At 51.8% G+C, this 12,155-nt stretch overlaps 2 protein-coding genes across 3 annotated transcripts in view; one reads left to right on the top strand and one right to left on the bottom strand.

The window, feature by feature from the left end:
* The window catches only part of MLXIP (MLX interacting protein), a 2,166,122-nt gene that overhangs the window by 660,081 nt on the left and 1,493,886 nt on the right, over positions 1–12,155 (top strand). The window lies entirely within an intron of this gene.
* Positions 1–12,155, bottom strand: part of LOC147679418 (uncharacterized) — a 177,410-nt gene that overhangs the window by 104,747 nt on the left and 60,508 nt on the right. The window lies entirely within an intron of this gene.

Here is a 12,155-nt window from a genome sequence, read left to right as displayed (position 1 = left end):
GAGAGTTAATAAGGGAGTAAGGCTTTAATAAAAGAATGTAAATATATTACACATGTGCAAGACAAGAACACTACAAGAATAAGGCAGAGAGCAAAGAGCATAAGAGAAGGAATTAAAATAAAAAAGAAAAGTAAGTGAGATACTAAAGGGAGAAGTTCAAGGAAGGTAGAAGGAAAGATAGTGTTTTAAAAGGTGTTTTCTAAATTTACAGAAGGAAGTCTCCAGCCTAGAACAACAGCACACATAAAAGAGCGCCAAATAGAAATAGAAGAGAAGCTGAGTTCTGGAAGTCATAGGGTAAGGTGCCGAGAGATAAAAGGTTTAAAGAGAAGTAGGGAAGAGCAGCGTAGAAGTAGCTTCATGTTGGTATAATTCTTGCTCACAGGTTTTTTCGACCAAGTAGAAGTCTGCAGGACGGACTACAGAAGAAACCCACCAGGACAGTCTCTTCTCTCTTTTGTTATTTTATCCAATTTCCCCCTTCCCCCAGGATAGCCTCTCTAGAGACTTGTAACATCAAGCTCTAGGTTGCTGTTTGGGTGGATTTGGGTATTAACATCTCTGTTCCTGTGTAGTAAGAATCTGTTAAGGAGTCTGACAGGCTTCTCCAAAAAGCACGACCTCCGTCTTGCTTACATTGCATTGCAAGCAATTGGAGGCCACCCAGTCAGATACTGCTCTCATACAGGTGGCAAATGCCTGTTTAGTTGCCGGTGTCAGGGAATGGAAGGGAAACAAAAGCTGAGTATCGTCAGTGTACGATATTGGAGTGAACCCATATTCTCTCACAAAATCCGCCAAGGGGGCCACATACACGTTGAAAAGTGTGGGGCTTAGGCATGAGCCCTGTGGAACCCCCTTAGTGAGCTCCCTAGAGATTGATTGATGGGAGCCCAGCCTGACGGTTTGAGACCGACCCAAGAGAAAGCTTTTTAGCCAGGCCAGAGCCGAACCGCCTATCTCCACCTTCCGCAGATGACCGAGAAGAATGTTATGCGAAACCGTATCAAAGGCAGCGGACAAATCCAACAGCACCAAGATCATGGAGCCTCCTCTATCCTGTGCCATCCTGATGGTATTGGTCACGGAGAGGAGGGCCGACTCAGTGCTGTGGTTGGGTCTGAACCCAGATTGAGAATGGTCCAGACCACCCGCTGCCTCGATAAACTTGGATAGATGGATATTCACATGTTTCTTGGTCTTTCTTGCTGATATGAGGAAGTAGAGAAATAGGACGGATATTGGAAAGGTCCGACCAAGCCAAGGCTGCATTCTTTCGAATAGGGTTCACTACCGCTCTCTTCCATTCGCCTGGCACATGACCTTCTCTAAGGGACAGATTGATCACAGTTTGAATTCCAGGTAAGAGCAGATTCCCTATAGAGCCCACCATCTTTGATACCACAGAAGTCTTGCTGGATACAGGGATGTTGTTGCAAATCTTAGATTTATAGCTAGAAAAGGTATGTTTTGTTTTTCCTTTGTTGCACTTTTTGCCTTCTATCTGATGGTGTCATGGTGGCAGGTGTTCCGGAAGCCACTGGAGATGGTGAACTAGTTAGCCAGATATGCCGATTGCCAGCAAGAAGAGCTAATGGGGTTGAAATCATAATGGGAGTTATCTGGTCATATTTCTTAAGTCCTGAATGGGATGTGCTGCAGCGTTAAAGATTTCCTTAATGGGAACATTGTGTAGTCTGAAAACTACAATTTTATAAGGCAAGGTCCAGGACTGGAAAACGTGTTTCCTAACACATGTATTGTAGTATCACCCAACTGATGAGTGCTGCCAAATTTCCAGATCCATCCGTGACTAGCGGCTCCAGTCCAGGCTTTTTTCTCTTTAAGTAGGAGGCCCTTAAAGGAAACTGTGTGGATTTTGGTAGGCCATGGATCAGGGCATTGTTTTCAATGTGCCCATTGCTGGGGTGGGTGTCCTGGACAACATCTGTATGTCAGGACGAGGCGGTTCAGGACCTTCAATGGAGAATGAAGATTCCATCCTGACTTGCAGCAAGCCATTCTCCCTAGCCCATCCAGAGCATACAGTGTTGACGGATGTGTCCACTCTTGGCTGCAGAGGTCAACTACATGAGGTGCAGATCAGAGGCCTCCTGTGTCTATTAGAACAGAGGCCCCTCATCAATCTTCTGAAGCTACCTTTCTGTCTTCAATCAATGGAGACCGTGTGCAACATTTGACTGATAACATGACCCCATATTGTACTGCAGCAAATAGTGTGGTGGTGATCATTTGTGCTATATATCGAGATGCTGAGGCTCTTGAACTAGCTAGACCTTCATGGAATTGTTCTAACGGTCAGCCCTGCCAGTAGGGTGGCTTGAAAGGCCATGACGAATAAGCTTAGCATTTACCATCTAGCTGTCCATGAGTGACGTCTGCAAGTGGAGGTGTTAAAGGTGTATTCGCACAGTAGGACATTCCTTTGGTAGATATTTTTGCAACCTCCAAGAGTGGTCCTTGTCAAGGTTCCCTGGGAGATGGTTTTTGCCTGCCATGAGATTCCAGTATCTTGTGTGCATTTCTGCCTCTGCTGCCCCTGGTTGTAAAGAAGGTCAGGGGCTGGGCTCTATTCATCCTGCTAGCCCCCTGACAGGGCTTGTGCGGTCTGTACGCAGACCTGCAGACTATGGTCATCTGCCCCCTGCTGTGTCTACCTCTTCCAGAGGACATCCTGTCTCACCAACATGCCAGGGTTCAACATCCAACCCTCCCTAACCTACACCTCCATTGCATGGAGATTGAGCTGAACAAACTGAGCGGATCCGATCCACAAAGTCAACCTATTCTAGAGGTCAAGCAAAATTTGTGGGCAGGTGCCAGTAAAGTCTGGACAATCTGCTGCAGCCTTAACTTTCTGAAGTTCCTATGTTTGTCCTGCCTTTGGCCCAGAAAGTCTTTGCCATGGGCATCATTAAAGGTTATTTGACGGCTTGCTCAGTTGCTATATTTCCCTGATCAATCATCCTTTTTTAAGTCACCAGTTGTGATGTGTTTTTTTTAAAGGACTTACATATATTTCCGCCTGCGTTTTTTTGTTATGCTGCAGTATTTTGATTCTTACTTTCTTATAGTGCATGCCTTTCAAGTGTATACACAGCTGTTCTTTTTAGGATGCTGACTTTTAAATCTCATGTCAGCGAATTGCAGCTGCTGTCAGTGCAACCACCATATGCCACATTCATTCCGGGTAAGCTGGTGCTTCGTACTCTGGTATCATTTCTGACAACAGTGGTGTTGCCTTACTATATTGTTCAGTCCATCATGCTCCCACATTCTTATCACTGCTAGATCCATCTAAGGAAAAGAAGGGGGGGTTCACCAATTGGAGCCAAGAGAGCCCATAGGCTCTTTTGTCAACTGAACTAAAGAGCACCTAACCCTTTAGGGGTTCGTAGGTGATGCTAAAAATTAAATGCCAATCCAGAAACAAACCTTATCCAGATGGATTGTATTTTGCATACAAATGTATTATGCCATGGACGAAAGGCGCCTCCTGATGGCTTTTGAGCTCTGTCTTCCAGAACTAAGTCCACTACTCCAGTCTTGGCCTGAGGTGTTCTGGTGCTGGATGTCTGCCAGGCACCTGCATGGGTGTCTGTCCACACCGTCACCAGGCGTTACGACTTTGATTCTCAAGTCTGCTGACGGGGTGTTTTGCCTGCTCGGTCCTGCAAGATCTCCTGGTGTGTAGTCTGCTCATCAGATCTTCTACCTTTTGAGAGGAATATGAGGAAGTATCCATCAGAAGAACAAGTTACTTACCTATAGTTACGCTGTTGCTGGTGGGCACTGTAACTATAGATTCTTTACTGACACCCCCTTCTCCCCATTCTGTGGAGTGGACTTCTTGGTATTAATGAGGTTCCATGTTAGATTTTGAAAACTGTAATGGTTTTCAGTCTTTTACTTATGTTACACATCTAAGGGCATGAATGATGTGTTGCAAACTGGCATCAGCACACAGGGATGGTGCCGAAATATGGCTCTACACTATCCGTTCTAGGGGCAGGATGAGGCCACTGCGATGTCCAATGGCGCCGCATACCAGCACAGGAGCAATTACTCTAAATGTTTCCATATCTAGTCTGGTGCCTGGGGAGATTCAGAACGTGAGAAATTTGCAGTTAGATTGAGTATCCACAAGTAAGTGCGTTTCCAAAGTTTATTTATGCCTCTTAGAGTTTGTGGGGGTAAAAAAGGTGTGAAAGCTGTATAGTTCTAAAACGTAAATAAAATTCCGAATCTATCGAGGGGTTATTTGTGGAGATTGCTTAAGGGTTTTCCAAAGAATCTAATTGTATAAATAAAACATAATAGTGAAATTAAGTAAACAATGTTTTCCTCTTAGTTTTTGTAGTGAAGGCAGTTAAAGTAAAATATTATTGTAACGTCCAGGAGACCCTTCTTGGCGCAGAGGTATATAGATGTTTTGTTGTGTTTCGACCATGCATCGATTTATAAGGTACAATCTAATGTGTAAAAAATTGGTATGAAGGAAAAGGTATGAAATTGTTAAATGTGGTCAAGAATCTGAGTTCATGGAAATAGGTGTTATGTACTGCTCTGAATTTGGGCTTACCCATAGTTTCTGATCTTTTTGAGGATGTTTAACACAGTGTGTTCTTTTATACACATTGACTTACATTTGGTAGTCAAAAATGTGCAGATTTGGGGGGGCGTGGCTAAGCAGGCCATCATGGCGGACGTGTGCTAGATGGCTCCATCCAGCCCAGCACTGATCCGGCGATTATCCTGCTCCCTCGGATGCTTCAGCGGTCCTTGAGGGGATATCCTTGCCCTGGAAGCCGGCTGAGTTAGTCCGGTGCCCCGGCGGATTGGCTGCGGTGCCGTTGGACGGAGGTGGCTGGCCCGGCGTGCTGCGGCCTGGCGAAAGTCCGGGAAGCCGTGACTTGGCGTGCCCGGGGCTATGCGGCTGACGGCGGTGGGCCTCTGCACAGAGAAGGCTCTCCGACCGGAACCGGGACTGTGGGCAGAATAGACGTGCCCCAGGACGACATTGGCTGTGGGCCCCCCGGTGAGGAGACGACAGGGGGAGTACTCCAACCTACTTGCCGGGTTGCCCCCGGCATTGCTGCGGTGCGGGTGGCTGCCCAGTGCCCCGCTGCCTGGGGCATCGCATTGGTGGTGGCGGCGACTGGAGAGATGTGAGGGACTCCATTTGGCCCCCTTGGGGAGTACCCCTCTCGCCGTGAAAACTGCATCATGCTCATCGGGAGACCGGCGATCGGGCCGGGCCGCGTGGGGAGTGCAGCGGCGCAGTTGGTGAGACTGAAGGCGGCGGTCGGTGGTCGTCGCACCGGGGCCCGCTGGGGGTGGCCTGCCCTCCTTGGGGCCGTGACTGGCCTTGAAGCGGCCCTACACGGTGGACACTGTTTGCCCCTCCCCCTGCTCCATCAGCGGCTTTGTCGTGGTTCGACGATCTGGGCCCCCCCCCCCCCGTATTTTGGAAGGCAGACTGGACGGTTGGCCTGGGGGTGTGGGGCTTTCCATCCCCACAAGGAGATCGGCGGCCGGGTCACACAGGGGGAGTAGTGGAGCGGCGATTGCAGACCGGGCATTGGGAGGACCGTGTGGCAGCTGGAGGGGGCCCGAGCCTGCGCTACGGCCTGATTGGCGACTTGGCCTTGGCAGTGAGGGGCGAATTGCCACAAACCTGTGCCCATTGACTTTGGCCCTGCCCACGCTGATTTCGGTCCACCGGGCCTCGGCTTAGCCCGACACTTGCCGGCCTCCTGCTGAGGGCGATTCACCTGCGGACACTAGTGGCGGTACACCCTGTGGGGCCCCACGGGACGATACGGCTGGCGGACTCCCCCCTTGCGGGGGTGGGGGGGGGCTGTGAGGAGTGCATCGCCATGACTAGAGGTAAGGGGAGCAATGGCCCTACTACACACGGGCCCATTGATAAGTTCACGGGCCCCGGGGCAGCGAGTGGTACTACTGGACATTCACAGGAGGGCCCGCCGGACAATGGGACGCTTCTGGCCGCCATAACCCAATCCAGGGACATGCTTGATGCCAAGATTGGTGCGGTTGGGACGGATGTGATGTTGCTGCGGCAGGACCTGCGGAACGCAGTATCCCGCATAACGGAAGTGGAAACGAGGGTGTCGGGGGTAGAGGACGACGTGGTGTCCCTCAAGCAGAAGGTGGCGAAGTTGCAAAGTACCCAGAAAGGACTGGCACTGTGCGTGGAGTACGCGGAAGGGCGGGCCCGTCGAAACAATCTGCGCTTCGTGGGCTTCCCGGAGGGATGCGAGTCGGGGGGGCATGGAGCGTTTCCTTACGCAGTGTCTCGAGGGCTGGATGCCTCCAGACGCTCTCTCCCGCTTCTTTATCATCAAACGGGCTCTCAGGGCATTAGTGCAGAAGCCACCGGTCGGGGCCCGGCCCCGTCCAGTAATCGCAAGGCTACTGAACTACTTTGACAGGGATGACATCCTGAAACAGGCCAGAGCGGAAGAGCCTCTCATGTTTGACAATGCCCGGATCATGGTGTTCCCTGATTACACACGCTTGGTATAGCAACAGCGCCAGTCGTTCCAGGCAGCTAAGTATGCCCTGTTGTTTCCAACGCGCCTTCGTGTGGTGTTCCAGTCGCTGAGTTTTTTCTTTGACTCTCCGGAAGACGTCTTCAAATGGACGGATGAGACTGTGCGGGTGAGGGCACATACCCCCCCAGGACGGCATTCCGATGCGTCATTGAGTGAAGGGGCGCAGCAGGCTTCACAGAGACAACGCCGGCGGGGCTCTTGGAAGCCCCGATCTCAGAGGCGATCACAATCCTGCAGCTTGGGGGTCGGAGGAGATGCAGCGCCCCAGACACAGAAGATTGGACCCTCAGTCCCGGCTGAAGGAGATAATACTGGTGAACCCTCATAATTGGACCATGTGTACTGTTCTTTGCTGTAAAACTGAGGGAGCCCTGCGTGGGCTCAGACCCTGCAGCTCTCACGCCTGTAGGTAACAAGAGGAACTGTTATGGGTTGTAAGTTAGGGATCCATTGGTGGGAGAGGCCCGGGTCCCCCAGTTGGAGGCCTGGCTCCAATCCGACCGCAACAGGTACGTCAATGTTTCATGAGGTATGGGGTGTGGGGTTTGTTGGGTGTTGGGGGGTCTGGTTTGGGGGTTGGATTGCGCTGTCACACCGAGCATCACATGCAGTACCTATACTTTGCTACAACTATCGTTCAGGGCCCACACACAATATGCCCCTAGATGGCTAGTGGGTTGACAACGGTCCAGGGATCCCTGGGCGCCCTTCGGGTGGTGAGCTGGAAGGTTCGTGGGCTCCTAGATAAAATCAAGCGGGCGGTCTTACGACAGGCAAAGCGTGTCGGGCGGATGTTCTCCTTCTGCAGGAAACCCATCTGATGGGTACTAAGGTGCTCTGTCTACAGCGCTATGGTTATCAACAAGTATTTCATGCTGGCTTCACTCAGGGGTCCAGGGGCGTGGCTATCCTCATCCATCGTAGGGTTCCTTATGTACATGCACAACAGTGGCTAGATGGACAGGGGCGCTATGTCTTTGTCAGTGGTATGATTGGGACGGAGCCGGTGGTGTTGGGATGTGTGTATGCCCCCCCTCCTTTGCAGTGGTCACTGGTGGAGCGGTTGTTGGCGTTGTGGTCTAATATGCCAGATGTGGTTTCTGTGGTGGGCGGTGATTGGAACGATGTTATAGACCCCAGTAGGGATAGGTCCAAAACGGGCGGGTTTCGGGGGGGCTCCCAACCCACAAAGCTACAAGCACTGGTGTCCAGTCTGGATTGGGTGGATGTATGGCGCCTTCACCATGGCACCAGGAGGGAGTATACTTTCTTGTCGGCAGTACATGCGTCCTTCTCGAGGATTGACTATGTGTTTGTCCCTATGGGGGTGGTCTCGAGGGTGGTGTTAGCTGTTATTCACCCTAGAGGGTTATCGGATTATTCCTCAGTGTACATAGACTTGCAGTTGGGTGGGGCGCGGCCTCAGTTCCAATGGCGCCTCTCGGTGTGGCATCTACAAAATGCGGAGTACGACACACTTATGCGGGAGGCAATGGCGGATTACTTGACCACGAACTTAGGCTCGGTCTCGGACGCGGCGACCTTATGGGAGGCAATGAAGCCTACCCTTAAAGGGGCAGACATCGCCTGCTGCGCGTAAACAGCGCAGGGATGCTTTGGTTGGGGCAGAGGCAGAGGTGGAAAGACTTGAGCATCAAAGTAGGGTGGACACTGGTGGTGCGGGGGTACGACGCCTGCTGCAGGCTCAGCGGTCATATGCCTCTCTTCTGTTAGATGAGGCCAGACAGGCATGGTTGGGAACACCTAGCAGAGTTTGTCAATGGGGAGATAAATCTAGCAAAATGCTACATAGGCTCTGCCAGGGGACCCTTCGCCCCAAGGCCCTTCCGGGTATACTGGAAGGGAATGGCTCACCACTGGTGAACCCCCAACCGATAGCGGATAGCTTCGCTGAGTACTATGCTGACCTCTATGCCCCGCGGGAATGCCTGACGGAAGAGTGGGTGGAGAGATTCATTGGGGACCTCCCGCCGAAGGCTGTGTCTGATGAGACGCAGTGGCAGCTGAACCTAACACTGTTGGATGAGGAGCTGGCTGGGGCCCTGGGGGGGCTTAATTCGGGGAAGGCGCCGGGCCCTAACGGATTTCCGAGCGAATTTTTTAAGCGATACCATCTCCAATTGGCCACGCATTATCGTGCGGTAGTAGAGGAATCCCTGGAGACCGGAAGGCTTCCCCCGGACTGGCGTCATGCGGAGGTGGTGGTGTTTCTGAAGCCGGGTCGGCCCCCGGAGCAACATGCCTCCTACCGCCCAATCTCACTCCTGAATGTGGAGGTCAAGGTGTTGGCCAAAGCGTTGGCTAACAGTCTCATGCCACATATGTCGGCCCTGGTACACCCAGACCAGGCGGGCTTTATGCCTCAACGGGCGACGCGCCACAACATCAGGCGGGCGCATGTGGCACTGGCGGCGATTAGACGGTCCGGGACTCCGGCTGCTCTTCTCCTGGCGGACATAGATAGGGCATTTGACTCCCTCAGTTGGGTCTACCTCTTCGCCCTCCTGCGCAGACTCAATTTTGGCCCACGCTTCTTGTCATATATTCGCCTCCTGTATACCGAGCTGACCGCGTCGGTGAGGGTGTCCGGGGCAGTGCCCTCCCGCTTCTCGGTGCGGCGTGGCACGAGGCAGGGCTGCCCCTTGTCCCCGTACCTTTTACCCCTGGCGATGGAGCCGCTAGCGGCATGGGTCCGTATGGATGCGCAGATGAAGGGATTTGAATGGGCTCCAGGGGCCTCTGATAGAATTGCGTTGTACGCTGACTATGTCCTCTTTTTTCTGACGGACTTGAACAGGTCGGGCCAAGAATACTGGAGGTCATGAGGGTCTTCGGCGAATCCTCCGGACTGTATATGAATCCCCGGAAGTCCACGATCTGGATACTGGGGAATCCCGAAGTGGTGGGGCCCTGGGCTGACACGCTGCAGAGGGCGGATGGAGGGCTCAAATACCTGGGAGTGTTTCTCACAGACGCGCCCATGGTGTCATGGGAAAGGAACCTGGCACCGGTTTGGGAGCGTGCTCGTTCGAACATGAAACTCTGGTCCCGTATGCCCCTCACGATCTATGGCGATCGGCAATCTTCAAGATGGTCTCACTACCGCGGTTTCTCTACCAGCTGCAAAACCACCCATATCCGACTGCGCCCAGGTGGTTCGCGCAGGTAAATTCTGCGCTGGGACAGTTTCTGTGGGGGAGTAAGACGGTCCAGGTAGCGATTCGTACGTGCTTTCTGTCCACATACTGTGGGGGATTGGCGACCTCCGATATTCTCTCCTATTACCAAGCCTCCCATCTCCTGATCTTGAATGAGTGGTGGTATGGGGACAGAGGAGATCCAGCGTACGCACTGGTGCGGTGCTTGATAGAGCCGCACACCCTTACCACGATACTCTATTCGGCAGGGTTGCGGAGGGTTCTGCCGCCGGTTACGAAACTAGTCTTTAGTGTCTGGCGACACTCCTTGAAGCACATGGGGTGGTGGAATAAGTTAACGGATGAGACCCCTTTGTGGCACAATGGGCGCTTGCCGGAGCTCGCAACGTTACAGTGCTTTCGGGAATGGGATGCCATTGGGATCTCGACCCTGGGGGATGTAGTGCGGAATGGTACGCTCAAGTCCTTTACGGACCTGCAGAAAGAATTCCACATGCCTCGATCTCAATTCTTCCGCTACCTGCAGCTCCGTCATGTCCTTTCCCCAAGCTTGGTGGGCATTGAGGCGCTCCCGGAGTTTAGCCACCTGGAGGCCAAAGTTTTTATGGGAGATTTGGAGACTAAAAAGATTTCGAGGATATACCAGACCCTGGTCACTCATAGTGCTCAGTCGACGGACAAATTGCGAGGAGTGTGGGAGGAGGACGTCGGCGCTCTTGAGGAAGAAGACTGGAGGGAGGCTCTTGCGGCCCCACGGGGGGCCGCGATAGCCATGCGTCTACAGCTCATTCAATTTAAATGTCTGCATCGCGTCTATTTTACTCAGGCCCGGTTGTGGCGGGCGGGTCTGATCGCCTCCCAGTAGTGTCTCGGATGGGGTCAGGAAGAGGGCACCTTTTTCCATACGGTATGGTCATGCACTGCCCTGGACCGCTTTTGGCGAGGGGTCTTCGCTTGCATGTCGGAGGTGTTGGGGTGGATGCTCCCGCGCACCCAGCGGTTGTCCCTTCTCCACGTGATGGACAGGATAGGTGGCAACATCTATAAACGGCATCTGCTGCTCCTGGGCCTTACCCTGGCAAAACGGGACATCGCCAGGAGCTGGAAGAATGATCGGGGGCCCCCGCACTCTGCATGGAGGAATGGTCTAGATTTTAACATGGGGCTTGAACAGCCTATCTTCGTTGCCCGTGGCTGTCCGCGGAAGCACTATAAAATATGGAAGAGGTGGGCGGACTATGGAGGATTGTGGCTGGATCCCCGGGGGAGTCGAATGATCCCTCTGGTGATTGATGTGAGAGGGGCTGTCTGTAGAGTCTGGTCCTGCTTGGTATGTGTGCTCCCGAGAGGTACGGGGCCAGGGGGAGGACTCTGTTCCGGGTGCTCCTCTGTATAGATGTGGCTTGCTATGTATGATTCATTGGTATTCCATGCGTTGAGCTAGGTGGTCATAAGCGCAATCTGGGGTGGGTGGCCGGGAATGGGGGGTGTAGGTTAATTGGCTTTGCGGCACTAAGTTCTCTGGTGGAGGAACCTGTTTCTCTGTTAAGCCCAAGGCCCGCTTGAGCTTCATATATTGCTGTGGCAGTGGCCTCTGGAGTGCAGAGCCCTGCGCCATTAGATGGGCGCTTTGAACAAGATTTTTATTGGACAGGAATGTATTTCATTTATCTGGGTGCCCTATTCAGATGCGCACAGAGAAATAAGGTCGACACTGCTACATGTTTTGTTGTACATTTATAAGTAGGATGAGCCAAGGGGGTGGGGGGTGGTGGTTGGGTTTAATTCCCCTTTTAGGTTCCTTAAATTTTAATTGAGAACTCATATATAGACACAATACAGCTGGACGATATGTCTGATTTATGCATGATGTGCTGCCCTCAAATTCAAGGTATGAAAATGTAATTCATGGCTAGGTCTCCTTGCGGATGTGCGTTCTATCTTGTCACAATTCCTTTGGGGGGGGATGCACAGTCTGCTTATGTACTGTAATGTTTTTCTGCAATAAAATGTTTTTTTTTTTAAATGTGCAGACTTCAGTAGATAACATTGTTTTACTATTCTTTGCTGTTGTACTTGTCTTGATGAAAAAGGTCCCCCAACGTTTGTGAGTGAGCCTATCAGACAGGTGTACCAATGTTGAGATTTGTTATTTGAATTGTGACTCCTGGGATGGGGTAGCTGTGGTATTTCAGCTTTAGGCTGGCCATGACTCAAGTTAACTTACCAAACCCAGATAACTTTGAAAACTAGATAACTTGAATGGATCATACTAGATTTTCGCTACCCAGGATACCATTCAAACATTGGTTAAAATCACTAAAATCTCTTTACATTTCTGTGAGGGAGTGTTCCGAAATTGTGGAGATGGTCAAAA

Source organism: Lissotriton vulgaris, chromosome 11 (genome assembly GCF_964263255.1).
Source record: "Lissotriton vulgaris chromosome 11, aLisVul1.2, whole genome shotgun sequence".
Classification (NCBI taxonomy): Eukaryota; Metazoa; Chordata; class Amphibia; order Caudata; family Salamandridae; genus Lissotriton; species Lissotriton vulgaris.
Note: the sequence above shows the minus strand (reverse complement) of the source record. Positions and strands in the feature narration are given on the sequence as shown.